The sequence below is a fragment of the Lolium rigidum genome, chromosome 2, assembly GCF_022539505.1.
Source record: "Lolium rigidum isolate FL_2022 chromosome 2, APGP_CSIRO_Lrig_0.1, whole genome shotgun sequence".
In the NCBI taxonomy this organism is placed as follows: domain Eukaryota; kingdom Viridiplantae; phylum Streptophyta; class Magnoliopsida; order Poales; family Poaceae; genus Lolium; species Lolium rigidum.
The window spans coordinates 5,553,992-5,572,625 of NC_061509.1; positions in this window are offsets into that span (position 1 = coordinate 5,553,992).

The window sequence follows — 18,634 nt, forward strand, 5'->3', positions numbered from 1 at the left end:
GTAGATCTCGAAGGTTTCAGTCGAAAAGTACTCGACGAATATGAAAACTAGGGTTTGCAGACAATGATTCGATGATCTCTTCGTCCCTCGACTCCCCCTTTATATAAGAGGTGGAGCCGAGGGTTTCGTTTTGTACAAGTTACAGAGTCCGGGACGGTTTCTAACTCATCCCGCCAGATTACAAATAACGCTTCCTATTACAACTCTATCTTTTCCTTTAACACATCTTGGGCTTCCGAATCTTCTTATCCTTCGGGTAGTGGGCCTTCAATAAACCCCGGGTACTATACTCGGCAGGCCCATTTGGGATGCCTATGTCACAAGCTCCGAAGAGGCTGTAGCAAGGGACGAGGATGCACCTATAATAACACAAGTTAAAATCGTAATACGAATTCAGTGATAAGCACAGGGCGAAAACCAACCTTGGGCTTCTGCCAGTTGTTTGGTCAGATCTGCATTCGCATCTTTCAGGGTCCGGATACTTTCCGCCTGACTCAAGGTAACGCGGCGCTGAAGGGCAATGTTTTTATGCAGCTCATAATGCAGCGCCTGCTGTTCCTGTAAAGTTAAACAGAGCCGGAGTAAGAATTCCGCCTGCTTCAGTGGATTCCTTTAAAGCATTATTGCCGGAACTTTTCCGCCATAATGCTTGGGGGCTACTGCATCGACTTAAAACCTTTCCAGAAGTGATATTCGTCTAAGCATTTAAGCGCTAACGTATATCTACGTTTCCGCTTACATGCTTGGGGGCTACTGGGGAGTACCTTTTGCTTGCAGACGAGTTTGTCGAGGAAATGACCGACATTCTTCTTGAAGTCCTGAATCTCCGCGGTGGCGACATCGGATTTCCCCGAGCATTGTCCAACATGGCGTTGAGCAAGTCTTGTTCAAGATCCCATTTTTCCGCCTCAGTAAGTTTGTTGAAAAACTTAGTTGCGTATGCCTTGGGGGTGGAGGTGAGGTCAGTCGGATCTCCAAAATTCTTCGGAAACACAACAACGTCGCCAGTACCAGCTCCGGTTTTTTCGGAAGAAGTAACCTCAATTTCTCCTTGACCTTGTGCTCCTGTTTCATCTTGAGCAGGTCCTTTGTCTTGAGGATCTTCTCCGCCCACCTTTTCGCTGCTGATCGGAACGATTTCCGGTGGAGTATTGGTGGCAGGAGGGGGAGAACGATCAGCTTGGGAAGGGGATGCTTGGGGAGCAGTATGAGACGTGCTTGGCGGAGCTGGAGTGGGTGGACCTACAGCCGGAGACTTTTTCATATACCATGTGATGGGCTCTTGGTTGGTGGTCTTGGTGGCGGCGGTGCTTGGATTCCTGCATGCAAGCAAAGGGGTTCACGTCATAAACAATTTTTATCCAAGTAGAGATGTACCATATTCGGAAACTTACGGGGCTCCGGGGATGATGGGGCGCGAGCGTTTGCCAGCTGTTGCCAGCATCTTCAAACGCGCTTGCTCCGCTCTCTTCGAGTTTAGCGGAGGGGGCTTCACAGTCTTTGGCTTCTTGGCGGAGGCCTCGCCGCTGGCTCCGGCTTCTGAACCGGAAGCTTTGGCGCGGGAACGCTTCGAAGGTCGAGGGGCTGCCTTACGGGGTGCCTGTTCCTCTTCCTCTTCTTCGTCGTCCGGATCCTCCTCCGCCCCGTCATCGCTGACAGGAACACGAAGTATGGTGCGAAGATTTTCCTCCGCCAGAGTATCGAGCTGGAGAAATAAGCATATAAGCATAAGATCAATATTTGAAAACTTGTGAAGATTGGAGTAACAAAGGAAATTGAGTTTACCGGAGGACACTGGTCTTTGATGTAGATGTCCTTGATCAATTCCGGGACCGGCTGGCCCCGGCCTATCTTCACGAGCGTCTTGATTCTCCTTTTCAGAGAGTCAGCCGGAAGGTCGTGGCGGGTAGCCCGGAGCAGGTCGTCCGCCCGGTGTATGCGCAAATCAATCGCGCGTTATGCCGCAGAGGCTGGATCCGCCGGGTGAACCAGCTAAGTGTAAGCTGAGCTCCGGTTAGCCCATCATGGACTAGCCAAGATATTCTCCGCGCAGCCTTCTCCAAGATCGGAGTTTGGGCGAGTGAGGGAACAAAGCTCCAGCTCGCAAGTTCTTCCGGAGGTTCGTTGACGAACTTGGGCAGGCCGTCGTGGACGTTCGGAACTGAGATGTTCTTTTCATATAACCATCCAACGTTCCAGTACCGGACGGATTCGTGCGAGTCGTGAAGCGGATACATGCGTCCAGGTCGGAGCATGAACGTCATGCTCCCACAGTTCACCATTACTTTTTCCTTTGTTTCTTTCTTCACTCGGAAGAAGAACTGCCACAACTTGATATCCGGACGGATTCCGAGGTGCCCTTCGCAAAGTGTGACGAAGTTGGAGAGGAGGAGGTATGAGTTTGGGCAGATGTTGTGCGGTTGGAGCCCATATGTGCTGAGGACGGAGAGAAAAAAACTTTGAACAGGGGAGCGACAATCCGCGCTCCACCCAAGCCTTGGTCATGACCACTTCATCGGCTCCGGGCTTGGGGACGTCGGTGTCACGAATGAAGCTCCAGTAGGCGGAGATCATGCCCTCGTTCTGAAGCTCTCTGAGCTCCACATCAGTGGTTTCACAGGGCCACCATTGACCCCTTTCTCCTTCGCGGATCCGAGCTTTTGAAGCCCTCTTGTTTTCCGCCTCCTGCACCTTGGTTGCCATCCTTGCTTGACCTTCAAGTTCTTCTTTGAGTTCTTTGAGGGAAGGGATCCGGCCTGGAGTGGTGCTGGAAGATGCGGAAAACGGTTGAGCTAGCCGGATGTCGGAAACATATGGTGGTAGGAACGCAATGGGATCCGGGCAAATTGGTTCCACGGCACTGGGTTCCGGGTTACTCGGAGAACTACCAGTGCAGTGAGGAGAACCGTGAGGCATGCTTCCGGCTGCACCCATGCGAACTAATTTGAGTAACCGGAAATTCTATACTACGGCTACTTCTTCTTCTACAAGTCCGATGCACGTACCGTCAATGGCGCGACGGTCCGGCGAAGCTCCAGTGAAGTGGAGATCAACAAACTGGCGGCTTCGAGCCTCCGATGACCACGAATCAGCGGCGGAGTTGATTTCTCAGTCAACCGCATCGATCTTGGTTGGAGGAGAGGCTTGAGGCGGCGGCGCGTGAAGCTCCCGCGCGGAAGGCTCGCCGGAGTTGAGATCTATCGGGCGGCGCGGCGCGAGGAAGAAGATGAAGTGGTGAGACGCGGTGAAAGAATGAGGATTTACCGAGCCGCGGGGGTATTTATAGGCCACGTGCGGAGATTCGGGATTCGGATCCAACGGTGGAAACGGAACGGTCGCACCGTTGGATGAATGACACGTGTCTTAGGTCAAATGCGGTAAAATGACGTGGAGTTAATTTAACCATGCGCTCCCGAAAATTCCGGCTAAAGATTTGCATCTGCGAAAATTTAGCGCGGGAAAAAAGGAGGTTGTGCGCGGGAAAAACGGAATCTCCGTTGCGATACCTAATCTGAAGACGAAGGAGTTCCGAGTGAATGAACCCGGAATCAAGTAGAAGTTTTTGAAGCTCTTCAAGATTCTCTTCGGATCCGAGCTGAATGAAGTCGGAGGAATGATGAATCTCGGAGAACTTCGGGGCTACTGTTGTGGATATACTTTATGGGTATATCAACGGCATGGCCTAGATCCGGCAAGCCCGGGTGGCCCATAGATGGTGGTGAGGCATGTGGCCCATCGGGCGGCCCAGTTGCTGTAGATCCCGAAGGATGAAGTCCAGCCCAGGAACAGGAAGCCGGATCTCTACCGACCTACGAAGGAGGCCGGATCCGTGACGGCCCATGAAGTATCCGAATCCAGCACGTACTTGGAGGAAGGCGGATCCTTGACGTACATGGCAAGACATTGTACCGTAGTTAGGCAACTTGTATTCCGGCTAGGACTCTCCATGTAAACCCTAGATCCGTGCGCCTTTATAAGCCGGATCCCGGGAGCCCTAGAGGCACAACCACAACTCATTGTAACAACGCGAAAGCGCCCAGATAATTCCAGACAAGCAGCAGTAGGCCATGTCATCGTGCAGGTGTTCCGAAGCTGGGTAACTCGCGTACCACCGTCCCGTGTGCACTCCGCCCTATGGCCCCTACTTCTTCTCCCCCTCGTGAGGATCCCTCCTCCGAGGTACCGTCGATTAGGCAACGACATCCACCTTCAGGTAAGCATCCGCACCCCTTCCAGTATTAAGTTGCAAACAACAGACAATTGCATTAAGTATGGTGCGTAATGTAATCAACACAAATATCCTTAGACAAAGCATTGATGTTTTATCCCTAGTGGCAACAAGCACATCCACAACCTTAGAACTTTCTCGTCACCGTCCCGCATTCAATGGAGGCATGAACCCACTATCGAGCATAAATACTCCCTCTTGGAGTTCAAAGTATCAACTTGGCCAGAGCCTCTACTAGCAACGGAGAGCATGCAAGAACATAAACAACACATATATGATAGATTGATAATCAACTTTACATAGTATTCCATATTCATCGGATCCCAACAAACACAACATGTAGCATTACAAATAGATGATCTTGATCATGATAGGCAGCTCACAAGATCTAACATGATAGCACAATGAGGATAAGACAACCATCTAGCTACTGCTATGGACCCATAGTCCAAGGATGAACTACTCACACATCAGTCCGGAGGCGATCATGGTGATATAGAGTCCTCCGGGTGATGATTCCCCTCTCCGGCAGGGTGCCGGAGGCGATCTCCTGAATCCCCCGAGATGGGATTGGCGGCGGCGGTGTCTCTGGAACTTTTTACGTATCGTGGCTCTCGGTAATAGGGTTTTCGCGACGAAGAGTATAAGTAGGCGGAAGGGCAGAGTCGGAGGGCTGACGAGGGGCCCACACCTTAGGCCGGCGCGGGCCCCTCCCTGGCCGCGCCGCCCTATGGTTTGGCCGCCTCGTGGCCCCACTTCGTATGCTCTTCGGTCTTCTGGAGGCTCCGTGGAAAAATAAGACCCTGGGCGTTGATTTCGTCCAATTCCGAGAATATTTCCTTTCTAGGATTTCTGAAACCAAAAACAACGAAAACAAAGAATCGGCTCTTCGAAGCATCTCGTCAATAGGTTAGTGCCGGAAAATGCATATAAATGATGTAAAGTGTGTATAAAACATGTGAGTATTGTCATAAAAGTAGCATGGAACATAAGAAATTATAGATACGTTTGAGACGTATCAAGCATCCCCAAGCTTAGTTCCTACTCGCCCTCGAGTAGGTAAACGATAACAAGGATAACTTCTGAAGTGACATGCTATCATAATCTTGATCAATACTATTGTAAAGCATATGGGATGAATGAAGTGATTCGAAGCAATGGTAAATACAATGATTAAACAACTGAATCATATAACAAAGACTTTTCATGAATAGTACTTTCAAAACAAGCATCTATAAGACTTGCATAGGAGTTAACTCATAAAGCAATAAATTCTTAGTAGAAAGCTTTGAAGCAACACAAAGGAAGATATAAGTTTCAGCAGTTGCTTTCAACTTCAACATGTATATCTCATGGATGTATATCTCATGGATGATTGTCAACACAAAGTAATATGATGAATGCAAATAAGCAAGTATGTAGGAATCAATGCACACGAGTTGACACAAGTGTTTGCTTCTAAGATAGAAAGAAGTAGGTAAACTGACTCAACATAAAGTAAAAGAAAGGCCCTTCGCAGATGGAAGCATGGATTACTATTTTTGTGCTAGAGCTTTTCATTTTGAAAACATAGAAACAATTTTGTCAACGGTAGTAATAATTCATATGTGTTATGCATAAGATATCCTATAAGTTGCAAGCCTCATGCATAGAGTACCAATAGTGCTCGCACCTTGTCCTAATTAGCTTGGATTTACATGGATTATCATTGCATAACATATGTTTCAACCAAGTGTCACAAAGGGGTACCTCTATGCCGCCTGTACAAAGGTCCAAGGAGATAGATCGCATTTGATTTCTCGTTTTTGATAGATCTCAACTTAGGACATCCATACCGGGACAACATAGACAACATATAATGGACTCCTCTTTAATGCATAAGCATTCAACAACAAGTAATATTCTCATAAGAGATTGAGGATTAATGTCCAAACTGAAACTTCCACCATGATTCATGGCTTTAGTTAGCGGCCCAATGTTCTTCTCTAACAATATGCATACTCAAACCATTTGGTCATGATAAATCACCCTTACTTCAGACAAGACGAACATGCATAGCAACTCACATGATATTCAACAAAGGTGTAATAGTTGATGGCGTCCCCAGAAACATGGTTATCACTCAACAAGCAACTGATAAGAAATAAGATACATAAGTAACATATTCAATACCACAATAGTTTTTAAGGCTATTTTCCCATGAGCTATATATTGCAAAGACAAGGAATAGAATTTTAAAGGTAGCACTCAAGTAATTTACTTTGGAATGGCAGAGAAATACCATGTAGTAGGTAGGTATGGTGGACACAAATGGCATAGTTTTTGGCTCAAGGATTTGGATGCACGAGAAGTAATCCCTCTCAATACAAGGCTTTGGCTAGCAAGGTTGTTTGAAGCAAACTCAAGTATGAACCGTTACAGCAAACTTACATAAGAACATATTTCAAGCATTATAAGACTCTACACTATCTCCTTGTTGTTCAAACACTTCACCAGAAAATATCTAGACTTTAGAGAGACCAATCATGCAAACCAAATTTCAACAAGCTCTATGGTAGTTCTTCATTAATGGGTACAAAGTACATGATGCAAGAGCTTAAACATGATCTATTGGAGCACAACAATTGCCAAGTATCAAATTATTCAAGACATTGTACCAATTACCACATGAAGCATTTTCTGTTTCCAACCATATAACAATGAACGAAGCAGTTTCAACCTTCGCCATGAACATTAAAAGTAAAGCTAAGAACACCAGTGTTCATATGAAACAGCGGAGCGTGTCTTTCTCCTAAACAAAGAATGCTAGGATCCGATTTTATTCAAACACAAACAAAAATAAAAACATACAGACGCTCCAAGTAAAGCACATAAGATGTGACGGAATAAAAATATAGTTTCACTAGAGGTGACCTGATAAGTTGTCGATGAAGAAGGGGATGCCTTGGGCATCCCCAAGCTTAGATGCTTGAGTCTTCTTGAAATATGCAGGGATGAACCACGGGGGCATCCCCAAGCTTAGAGTTTTCACTCTTCTTGATCATATTGTATCATCCTCCTCTCTTGATCCTTGAAAACTTCCTCCACACCAAACTCAAAACAAACTCATTAGAGGGTTAGTGCATAATCGAAAATTCACATATTCAGAGGTGACATAATCATTCTTAACACTTCTGGACATTGCACAAAGCTACTGAAAGTTAATGGAACAAAGAAATCCATCCAACATAGCAAAACAGGCAATGCGAAAAAAAGGCAGAATCTGTCAAAACAGAACAGTCCGTAAAGACGAATTTTTCAGGGGCACTTAACTTGCTCAGATGAAAAATCTCAAATTGAATTAAAGTTGCGTACATATCTGAGGATCACGCACGTAAATTGGCAGATTTTTCTGAGTTACCTACAGATGGGGCTACTCAATTTCGTGACAGCAAGAAATCTGTTTCTGCGCAGTAATCCAATTCTAGTATCAACCTTACTATCAAAGACTTTACTTGGCACAGCAATGCAATAAAATAAAGATAAGGAGAGGTTGCTACAGTGGTAATAACTTCCAAGACTCAAATATAAAACAAAAGTGCAGAAGTAAAATAATGGGTTGTCTCCCATAAGCGCTTTTCTTTAACGCCTTTCAGCTAGGCGCAGAAAGTGTGAATCAAGTATTATCAAGAGATGAAGCTTCAACATCATAATTTGTTCTAATAATAGAATCATAAGGTAACTTCATTCTCTTTCTAGGGAAGTGTGCCATACCTTTCTTGAGAGGAAATTGATACTTAATATTCTCTTCCTTCATATCAATGATAGCACCAACAAGCTCAAGAAAAGGTCTTCCCAAAATAATGGGACAAGATGCATTGCATTCAATATCCAAGACAACAAAATCAACGGGGACAAGGTTATTGTTAACCGTAATGCGAACATTATTAATCCTCCCCAAAGGTTTCTTTATAGAATTATCAGCGAGATTAACTTCCAAATAACAATTTTTCAATGGTGGCAAGTCAAGCATATCATAGATTTTCTTAGGCATAACAGAAATACTTGCACCAAGATCACATAAAGCATTACAATCAAAATCATTGACCCTCATCTTAATAATGGGCTCCCAACCATCTTCCAACTTCCTAGGAATAGAAGTTTCAAGTTTTAATTTCTCTTCTCTAGCTTTTATGAGAGCATTTGTAATATGTTTTGTAAAGGCCAAATTTATAGCACTAGCATTAGGACTTCTAGCAAGTTTTTGTAAGAACTTAATAACTTCAGAGATATGACAATCATCAAAATCTAACATTATGATCTACAGCAATGGGATCATTATCCCCAATATTTTGAAAAATTTCAGCAGTTTTATCACAAACAGTTTCAGCAGTTTTAGCAGTTTCAGGCAATTTTGCACGCTTTGCACTAGGAGTAGAAACATTGCCAACACCAATTATTTTACCATTGATAGTAGGAGGTTTAGCAACATGTGAAGCATCAACATTACTAGTGGTGTTAATAGTCCAAACTTTAGCTACATTATTCTCTTTAGCTAGTTTTTCTTCTTTTTCCCACCTAGCATGCAATTCAGCCATCAATCTAATATTTTCATTAATTCGAACTTGGATGGCGTTTGCTGTAGCAAATGACTTAATATCTTTATCTTCTTTAGGCATAACTTTCAATTTTAAAAGATCAACATCCGCAGCAAGATTATCAACCTTAGAAGCAAGAATATCAATTTTACCAAGCTTTTCTTCAACAGATTTGTTAAAAGCAGTTTGTGTACTAATAAATTCTTTAAGCATGGCTTCAAGACCAGGGGGTACACTCCTATTATTGTTGTAAGAATTACCATAAGAATTACCATAACCATTACCATTATTAGAAGGATATGGCCTATAGTTGTTACCAGAATTATTCCTATAAGTATTGTTGTTGAAATTATTATTTTTAATGAAGTTCGCATCAACATGCTCTTCTTGAGAAACCAATGAAGCTAAAGGAACATTATTAGGATCAACATTAGATCTACCATTCACAAGCATAGACATAATAGCATCAATCTTATCACTCAAGAAGGAGGTTTTTTCAACAGAATTTACCTTCTTACCTTGCGGAGTCCTTTCAGTGTGCCATTTAGAGTAGTTGATCATCATATCATCAAGAAGCTTTGTTGCGGCGCCTAAGGTGATGGACATAAAAGTACCTCCAGCAGCTGAATCCAATAGGTTCCGCGAAGAAAAATTCAATCATGCATAAAAGGTTTGGATGATCATCCAAGTAGTTAGTCCATGGGTAGGGCAATTCTTTACCAAAGATTTTATTCTTTCCCATGCTTGAGCAACATGTTCATTATCCAATTGCTTAAAATTCATTATGCTACTTCTCAAAGATATAATTTTAGCAGGAGGATAATATCTACCAATGAAAGCATCCTTACATTTAGTCCATGAATCAATACTATTTTTAGGCAAAGATAGCAACCAATCTTTAGCTCTTCCTCTTAAGGAGAAAGGAAACAATTTCAATTTTATAATATCACCATCTACATCCTTGTACTTTTGCATTTCACAAAGTTCAACAAAATTATTAAGATGGGCAGCAAGCATCATCGTAACTAACACCGGAAAATTGCTCTCTCATAACAAGATTTAGTAAAGCAGGTTTAATTTCATAAAATTCTCGTCGTAGTAGCAGGTGGAGCAATAGGTGTGCATAGGAAATCATTATTATTTGTGCTAGTGAAGTCACACAACTTAGTGTTCTCAGGAGTATTCATTTTAGCAGTAATAAAAATAAGTAAAGCAAACTAAATAAAGTAAATGCAAGTAACTAATTTTTTGTGTTTTTGATATAGAGAACGCAAACAAGACAGTAAATAAAGTAAAGCTAGTAACTAATTTTTTTGTATTTTTGGTATAGAGAACAAACAAAGCAGTAAATAAAATAAAATAAAGAAAGCAAGACAAAAACAAAGTAAAGAGATTGGATGTGGGAGACTCCCCTTGCAGCGTATCTTGATCTCCCCGGCAACGGCACCAGAAAAAGAGCTGCTGGCGTGCAGTTGACGTGAGAGTTAGAAATCTCTGTGGTGTAACTTTTCTTCAGGTCCCCGGCAACGGCGCCAGAAAAAGAGCTTGATAACGCGTGAAGCACACGTCCGTTGGGAACCCCAAGAGGAAGGTGTGATGCGTACAACGACAAGTTTTCCCTCGCAAGAAACCAAGGTTATCGAACCAGTAGGGAGTCAAGGGCCACGTGAAGGTTGTTGGTGACGGAGTGTAGTGCGGCGCAACACCAGGGATTTCGGCGCCAACGTGGAACCCGCACAACACAATCAAAATACTTTGCCCCAACTTAACAGGTGAGGTTGTCAATCTCACCGGCTTGTCTGTAAACAAAGGATTAAACGTATGGTGTGGAAAATGATGTTTGTTTGCGAAGAACAAGTAAAGAACAGAGTTTGCGATAGATTGTATTTCAGATGTAAAAGAATGGACCGGGGTCCACAGCTCACTAGTGGTGTCTCTTCGATAAGAAATAGCATGTTGGGTGAACAAATTACAGTTGGGCAATTGACAAATAGAGAGGGCATAACAATGCACATACATATCACGATGACTACTATGAGATTTAATCAGGGCATTACGACAAAGTACATAGACCGCTATCCAAGCATGCATCTATGCCTAAAAAGTCCACCTTCGGGTAAGCATCCGCACCCCTTCCAAGTATTAAGTTGCAAACAACAGACAATTGCATTAAGTATGGTGCGTAATGTAATCAACACAAATATCCTTAGACAAAGCATTGATGTTTTATCCCTAGTGGCAACAAGCACATCCACAACCTTAGAACTTTCCGTCACCGTCCCGCATTCAATGGAGGCATGAACCCACTATCGAGCATAAATACTCCCTCTTGGAGTTACAAGTATCAACTTGGCCGAGCCTCTACTAGCAACGGAGAGCATGCAAGAACATAAACAACACATATATGATAGATTGATAATTAACTTGACATAGTATTCCATATTCATCGGATCCCAACAAACACAACATGTAGCATTACAAATAGACGATCTTGATCATGATAGGCAGCTCACAAGATCTAACATGATAGCACAATGAGGAGAAGACAACCATCTAGCTACTGCTATGGACCCACAGTCCAAGGATGAACTACTCACACATCAGTCCGGAGGCGATCATGGTGATGTAGAGTCCTCCGGGTGATGATTCCCCTCTCCGGCAGGGTGCCGGAGGCGATCTCCTGAATCCCCCGAGATGGGATTGGCAGCGGCGGCGTCTCTGGAACTTTTTCCGTATCGTGGCTCTCGGTAATAGGGTTTTCGCGACGGAGAGTATAAGTAGGCGGAAGGGCAGAGTCGGAGGGCTGATGAGGGGCCCACACCATAGGCCGGCGCGGGCCCCTCCCTGGCCGCGCCGCCCTATGGTTTGGCCGCCTCGTGGCCCCACTTCGTATGCTCTTCGGTCTTCTGGAGGCTCCGTGGAAAAATAAGACCACGGGCGTTGATTTCGTCCAATTCCGAGAATATTTCCTTTGTAGGATTTCTGAAACCAAAAACAGCAGAAAACAAGAATCGGCTCTTCGGCATCTCGTCAATAGGTTAGTGCCGGAAAATGCATATAAATGATGTAAAGTGTGTATAAAACATGTGAGTATTGTCATAAAAGTAGCATGGAACATAAGAAATTATAGATACGTTTGAGACGTATCAATTGGCGTCCCCCAACTTGATCCAAGTGAGCCTGGACCTCTGTCGGATCTTTACTTTCTGGATGGAGAGGAGACCGAGGTAGGAACTCTTTATCTGTTGACGCATGTCTCGTTCCTCATCGGAAAGAGGCCGCTGCTCCTCGGCTTGGTCAAAACGTAAGATGATCTCCTTAGCAGTTGCGATTTGCAATCTGAGGTCCCCAATGTTAAGCCTGTGCCATTTCCGGAGGGCCTTGGCCGTGCGCGAGAGTTTGATGTGAACCCGGCGAATGGGGTCGATGGCCAAGATGGTCTTGTTCCAGGCCTCGGAAACTGTCTCGTTGAAGCCCTGAATACGGAGCCAGAATTCTTCAAATTTGAAGGAAGGCTTTCTGGCGCAGGCAACAGACCCTTGCAGGAAAAGGGGGCGTGGTTAGAGCAGGCAGAGGAGATCGCCTGGAGGTAGGCATCGGGGAAAAGGTCGTCCCACCCATCAGTGTAGAAAACGTGGTCAATCTTGGTGAGCACAGGGTCTTGCTGAGCGTTGGACCAGGTAAACCGTCTTCCACTCATCCTCATGTCTTTGAGAAGGAGAAAGTCACATGCGGCCCGGAACTTGCCAATGAGGCACCGGTTGATGTTGAGATTGTTCTTGTCCGAAACCTTGGTAATGAGGTTGAAGTCCCCCAACAACAGCCAAGCATCAAGCATCAGAGGTTTTAGCTCCCGAAGCTCATCAATGAATAGCAGTTTATCGCTTTCTCCCTGAGGCCCGTAGACGCACGTGATCGACCAAGCGGAGCCGTCAGAGAGAGCAGTAACAGAAGCCGACACGGAGTTCGCCGTGATGTGGACATTTGAAAGCGAGAAATGGGCATCAGATACCGCAAGAAGTATTCCTCCGGAAGTGCCAATGGATGGACGGTAGGCAAAGTTGGCAGTGAAATTGTGACCTAACATGGCGGAGATGAGCGGGGCGTCGATAACGGCCAGTTTTGTTTCTTGCAAGCAGACAATGGAGGCGTGGGTGTCACGAAGCAGGTCTCAGACGGCGTCGCGGCGGGCAATACTGTTAAGTCCGCGGGGGTTCCAGTTGAGGATGTTGGCGTTTTTTGCACGACATTATGAAGAATCGAAGGTCACGTGGGTGTAGCTGCGATGATCGTAGGCGAAAGTCGAGGCTTTCATAGGAGCAGCAGAGGTAGCAGTGAAGTTCAAACATTGCCAAACAGATGGCTTACAAATTGACAGAGTCTTGGAATTAAACGGGCCGACGCAGCGGCAGCTAGGGGAGGCGATACAGGTCCTCAAACGGGGCAGCTGCCCAACGGATCTTGTAGAGACGGTGTCTCTAAACATCAGGGGCGACGGACACGGTGGTGGTTGCCTAAGCAACCGTCGCAGGCGCAACAGCAGCAGGCCCCTTCTTCTTCTCAGGTTCTTCACGTGCTTCACCAAGGCTTCGAGGGCCTTGATCGCCGAGGAGGCCAGAGGAGCCTGGTGGAACACCTGCTGGTAGGCTTCCTAGGTAACAGCGTCGAAGGAGGCCGAAGGAGGGAGGATGCCGATGGCCCTGGCGATCAGCTCCTGCACCGCGACGGAGCCGTCTGAGACGATGCGGTTCTTCCTCTTGATGGCAAGACGTCCACTACGCCTAGGAGAGGCCAGAGGCTTGTCGCGGATCCTCTTCTTGTTGGATGGTGGCGTGGCTGCAAGCGGCGGCTGTATTGGTAGAGAGATGTCGCCGATGAAACCGACCAAATCTGTGGATGCGTTGGCAGGGCAGCAGTTCATGGCGATCGACGCCGGCGAGCGGGGACGAACCTGACAAACTGCAGGGCTGCTGTCCAGGAGATCTTGATCGTGATCAGGGGTGGAGTCGTGCCAGGCTTCATTGCCCGCCCCCAGCTGCAGCAGCTCTAGGCGAGCCACCGTGCCGTCCAGGGCGTCGTCGGGGTGGCCGACCACGGCCTGTCCATCGGCAGGGCCGAAAGAATCTTGAACGGGCGTGGCGAGCTTGTCCGGCGGCGGAGACGTGGTGTGCGTGGGCGAGGTAGGCGTGGAGGAGGCCGCGGTGACCGGCTGCTGCTGGGAGGCCTCCAGCTTCTCCAGGATGGCGATGGCGTGGGCGTTCCAGTCGTGCAGCGCCGCGGCTTCAGCAAGAACAGGCCGAGCATGGTCGTTGACGTAGGCGCGCAGCTCATCGCGGAGGAGCATGGCCTGATCGGCCAGGAGAGCCCGCAGCTCGGCGACGGAGAGGCCGGGCGGCGATGGCGCTTCCCGTGGCAGCTCGAGGGCGGGCGTGGCCTCCTCCATGACCACATCATGGCGCCGTCCATGGCCATCATCGTAGGCATCGCGGCGACGCGGTGATCGCGTGCGCGCCCGTCACACCGAGCCAGAGGTGACCCGTCGCTCGCCCTGAGGGCGGGCAACACGCCGCACAGCGTCATCTCCGTCGCGGTCGTCATCCCTGTCATCATGGTGGTTGTTGTAGTACCTGGGATGGTCGTTGGCGTTGCCGCGGCGCTCACGGCGAGCAAGGGCCGCCGCGCGGAGTGTCTCCTCGTCGTCTTCATTTTGCAGAGGGACGGGCGGCATCCCATCGACAGTGAGGTTGTGCCAATCGAAGGAGATGGGCGTGGGCTTGAAAGCAGCGGCGGCCGTGCTAGAGCCGAAGAAGTCCAGAGGCGCCGTGGAGTAGTCTTCCATCTGATCGAGGTGGACGAGCACCCGGAAGGTGGCGCCGCGCTTGCTGCCGGTGGGCCGGACCTCATGGACGAAAACCTCCGAGGCGAGGGCGCCGCTGCCGCAGCTGGTGAAGGTCAGCCACACCACCTTGGGGATGGCACTAGGGTTTGCCGTCCATGCCCAGCAGTCGAGCGAGCGGGCCGTGGTGAGGAGGGCGATGCTGTCGGCGAGCCGGTCGAAGGAGCAACGCCGCGCGATGATTCTTTCGGCGACGTAGGGAGTGTATCCGTAAGCCGGGACGCCCTCCAGGCATAGACGCACCCGGTAGGACATGGAGGCACCGAACGCGTGCTCCAGGGGCCGCCATGGCCGGAACTGGAGGAGCGCCCCATCAGCCTTGACGCGCCCGTGCTGCAGCACCTCGGTGCAATGCGCCTTGCGGACGAACTTGAGAAGGAACTGCACCGGTTGGTGCGGACAGACGGCGACCTCATTGTGGCTGAGCCTGAATTTCTTCCGCACAGCGCGGTCGATGGCGAGCGCCTGGACCTTCCTGTTGCCGCTGATGACCCAAGCAATGGCCGCGGTCTCCTCCCAGTCCTTCATGTCCCTGTCGAGCTCGAACGAGGTGGCGATGACGACCGTGTCCTCCTCCGGGCGCGTAGCCGCGGCGCCAATCCCCGACGTGGCCATAGGAGGCGGCGGAGGGAGCAGCGGCAGCTGAGGAGGCGGGGCTTGGACCGGAGCGGGAGCGGCGACAACCGCTGCCCAAGACCTTGCACCGGGGGCAGATGGTGAGGACGAAGGTGGCCTTGGTAGTGGACGGGGACGATGCTTCTTGGCAGCCCGAAGAGCTTGGCGCTGCAGGCAGTGGCGCTCCTTGTGCCCAGAAAGGTTGCAGGAGAGGCACCTTATCTTGTCCCTGCAGTCGGAGGAGAGGTGGTGGTGAGCTGGAGCCAGGCAACGGGCGCAGAGGCCCTCGGTGCGCCTCTTGAAGCGGAGCGCGGCAGTCGCAGCCTGGGCGGTGCGCGTGGTGGGGGACGGGGCGCTTGAATGCCCATCGCGTCGTGGACGGCGCCGGTCCGGAACAATGACCCATCCCATCTCGTCGAGGGGCAGGGGCACCGCGCGGGGAGGGGACGCGCCTTGAATGGCCGCAGTACTTGGGTAGGTTGAGGTAGAGACGATGATGGAGCGCAGCGTCGGGCCATTAATGGCGGCCAGCGAGGCAGAAGGGGAAAACGCGTGGGGGCCGCCCAGCCCCTCGGGCGCGTCGCTGCTTGGGGAGGTGGCCTTGGCGGAGTCCGGGACTTCCTCGTCGCCGTAGCAGGTGGAGGCCGGCGAGCGGGGTGGCGTGGAACTCGGCGGCGTCGGCGCCAGATCTCGATCTGGATCGGAGACGAGCGCCGATGCGCGGAGAAGGCTGGGGCTTTTGTATTAGGGACTTCCACGGAGATGTTTGTGGTGCAGGTATGGGCCATCTTCCTCATGTTCATGACGCTCTTCAGGCTGAAACAATGGCCTGCCTGAAGGCCATCGAGTTTGCGGCTGAGTTAGGCATTGGACGGATTATCATTGAGACGGATGCAACCTTGCTTAAAGCTGCTCTCCAAACTACTGATCTGGACTTGGCTCGCCATGAAGTGCTCTTCGGGGAAGCAAAGTTCCTACTTCTTACCAGTTTTTTAGATTACAAAGTTTTGTACTGCAAAAGGGGTTGTAATTCAGTGGCCCATGTTTTAGCCACTAAAGGTGCTAGCCTAGGTGCGGGTGGAGTTATGCTATGGCATGATGTACCAGAATTTGTTTCTACTGCTGTTGCCAGCGATCGCGCTGCAATAGATTAATAAAGTTCTCTTTTCCCTGTCAAAAAAAAAAACCTACCTACGTGCTCTGCGGCGGCGCGGCCTCCGGCCTCCGCGGCTCCGGCGCTCCGCCCCTTGCGTTGTTGCCTCCGGCCTCCGCGGGCCGCGGCTCCACCCTCCGCTCTCCAGACTCCGTCCCTCTCCTGGCTGGCTGGCTGGCTCCTCTTCCTCTCCCCTGGCCCTGGTCCCTGCCTCCTTCATCTTGCCGTCACCGGATTCGCGGCGGTCGGCCAGCGACTGTCCGCCGCCGCAGCCAGGAAGACACCAACCCTCCACCACCGTACAGCATCCAGGCTCCAGCAGCAGGTAGCAGCATCACTGTTTGGCTCTTTGGGGAAGCATCAAGAATATGTGACTATATTTTGTTAAATTTCTGTCCATAGTGTCAATCTAAATGTTTATGTCCATAGTTTGTTAAATCAATTTGTTATACTACCTCTGTCTATTTTTAGATGTCCAAAGTTTATCTAAATTTGAATGTACCTAGACACTCTTTAGTGCATAGATACATTCGAATTTGGACGAACCTTCCGACATCTATTAATGGACGGAGGGAGTATCTCTGTCCATGATTTGTTAAATAAATTTGTTAAATCTCTGGCCTTAGACCATAGTTATAGTTTGGCACTTGTGCACATTTGATATATGTATTGAACTTCAATGTTGACGTCTTATATACTGTTCATTTCGCAAACGTTTTTCACAATTTGGATGGTGCAAAAAAAAATTTGAGGTGTGCCCCCCTCCAATTTTTCCTGCGTCCGCCACTATCTACAAGGATGGTCTTATATGTGCAACTATTGATATAACTCCAGGATGCATCACTTTTGATATCACCAAGTCTGAATTGCTGGTGCAAATAGTGATAATTAGAACATCAATCACTTTGAACATCAATACAACTGTGAACGCCTTTTTCGTTAATGTTTATTTTTCTATGTGTGGGTGTTGATGTGTAATTAGCCTACCCAACTTGCTTGGGAAAAGTCTGTGATGTTGTTGTAGTTTATTTTTTAAACGAAGGAAAAAAGTTTTGCCTTGATTAAAAAGAAGGTGTCTGATTAATTAGGAAAAATCGGGCAAAAACCATACAACAAGCTAACACAGAGCCACACCCATACTCACCACATGGCCAAGCCCACTCTAGACCTGAGAACAATCATAGCCAAGCTCAAAACACCACTCCGCCAAAAACATGGGACCTCTCACCACCTCCGAAGAGAAGGCACAGTGAAGCTATGGGAAGAGCAACACAGGAAGCTCCAACATAGATGAAGAAGTCAACCCTCTATGGAGTTGTGCCAAAGCGACACCAATGACCAGCATCAAGGGCAACCCGTCGTCCGCACGACACGAGGACGACACCCTCAACATTTCAAAATTTTCGGGGCCGCCGCGCCGACATCTAGCTGCTTCGCCACGTCCAGTAGACCTCCTTCCGGAACCGCTATCCAACGTACTGGACTCGAGCCACGATCAGGGGCGGAGCTGGAGCCAAAGTTTCCCTGATGCATCTTCAAGTCTGCAGCCTTTGCTAGCTGAATTTTTCTTTCCCTGATGCACCTTTCTCTAGCTAACCTGATGCACTTAAGTCATTGATCTTCCAAATACTAGACAAAAGAATCTTGGACCCTGATGCATGTGCATCAGGGTTAGCTCAAAGAGCTCCGCCCCTGGCCACGATGCCGCATGACTCAACCACCCGCAACCCAAGCTGCACTGGGCAAAGCACTCGTAGACCAAGGCCGCCGCACCAACATCCAGGACCGCCGTACTAAGCCACTAACATCCGGGGCCGCTGCCTTAACATAAAGTCTAAACTCTGACGGAGCCGACAATCTAGCCACACTAGCAACAAAAGATTGTCACCCAATCCATGCAAGAAATTGATCCGCCCCATGAAACTTCTACCCACCATGGTTTCCAAGGCCGCCGCCTCGACGCACAAACATCATCCACTCAGGGCCATTTCCTCGACATCCTCCGTCCCAACCATAGTAGAAACACACGCTAGCTGCTGAGTGCAAGCTCTCCAAGATGATGCCTCCAAGAAGGGAGCTACGTAGCCGCCACCATCGTCTGCCATCAGTTCCTGTTTTCTCCTCCCTCCACATGGATGGCGACAGCCCTTCTCCATTATTCCCTC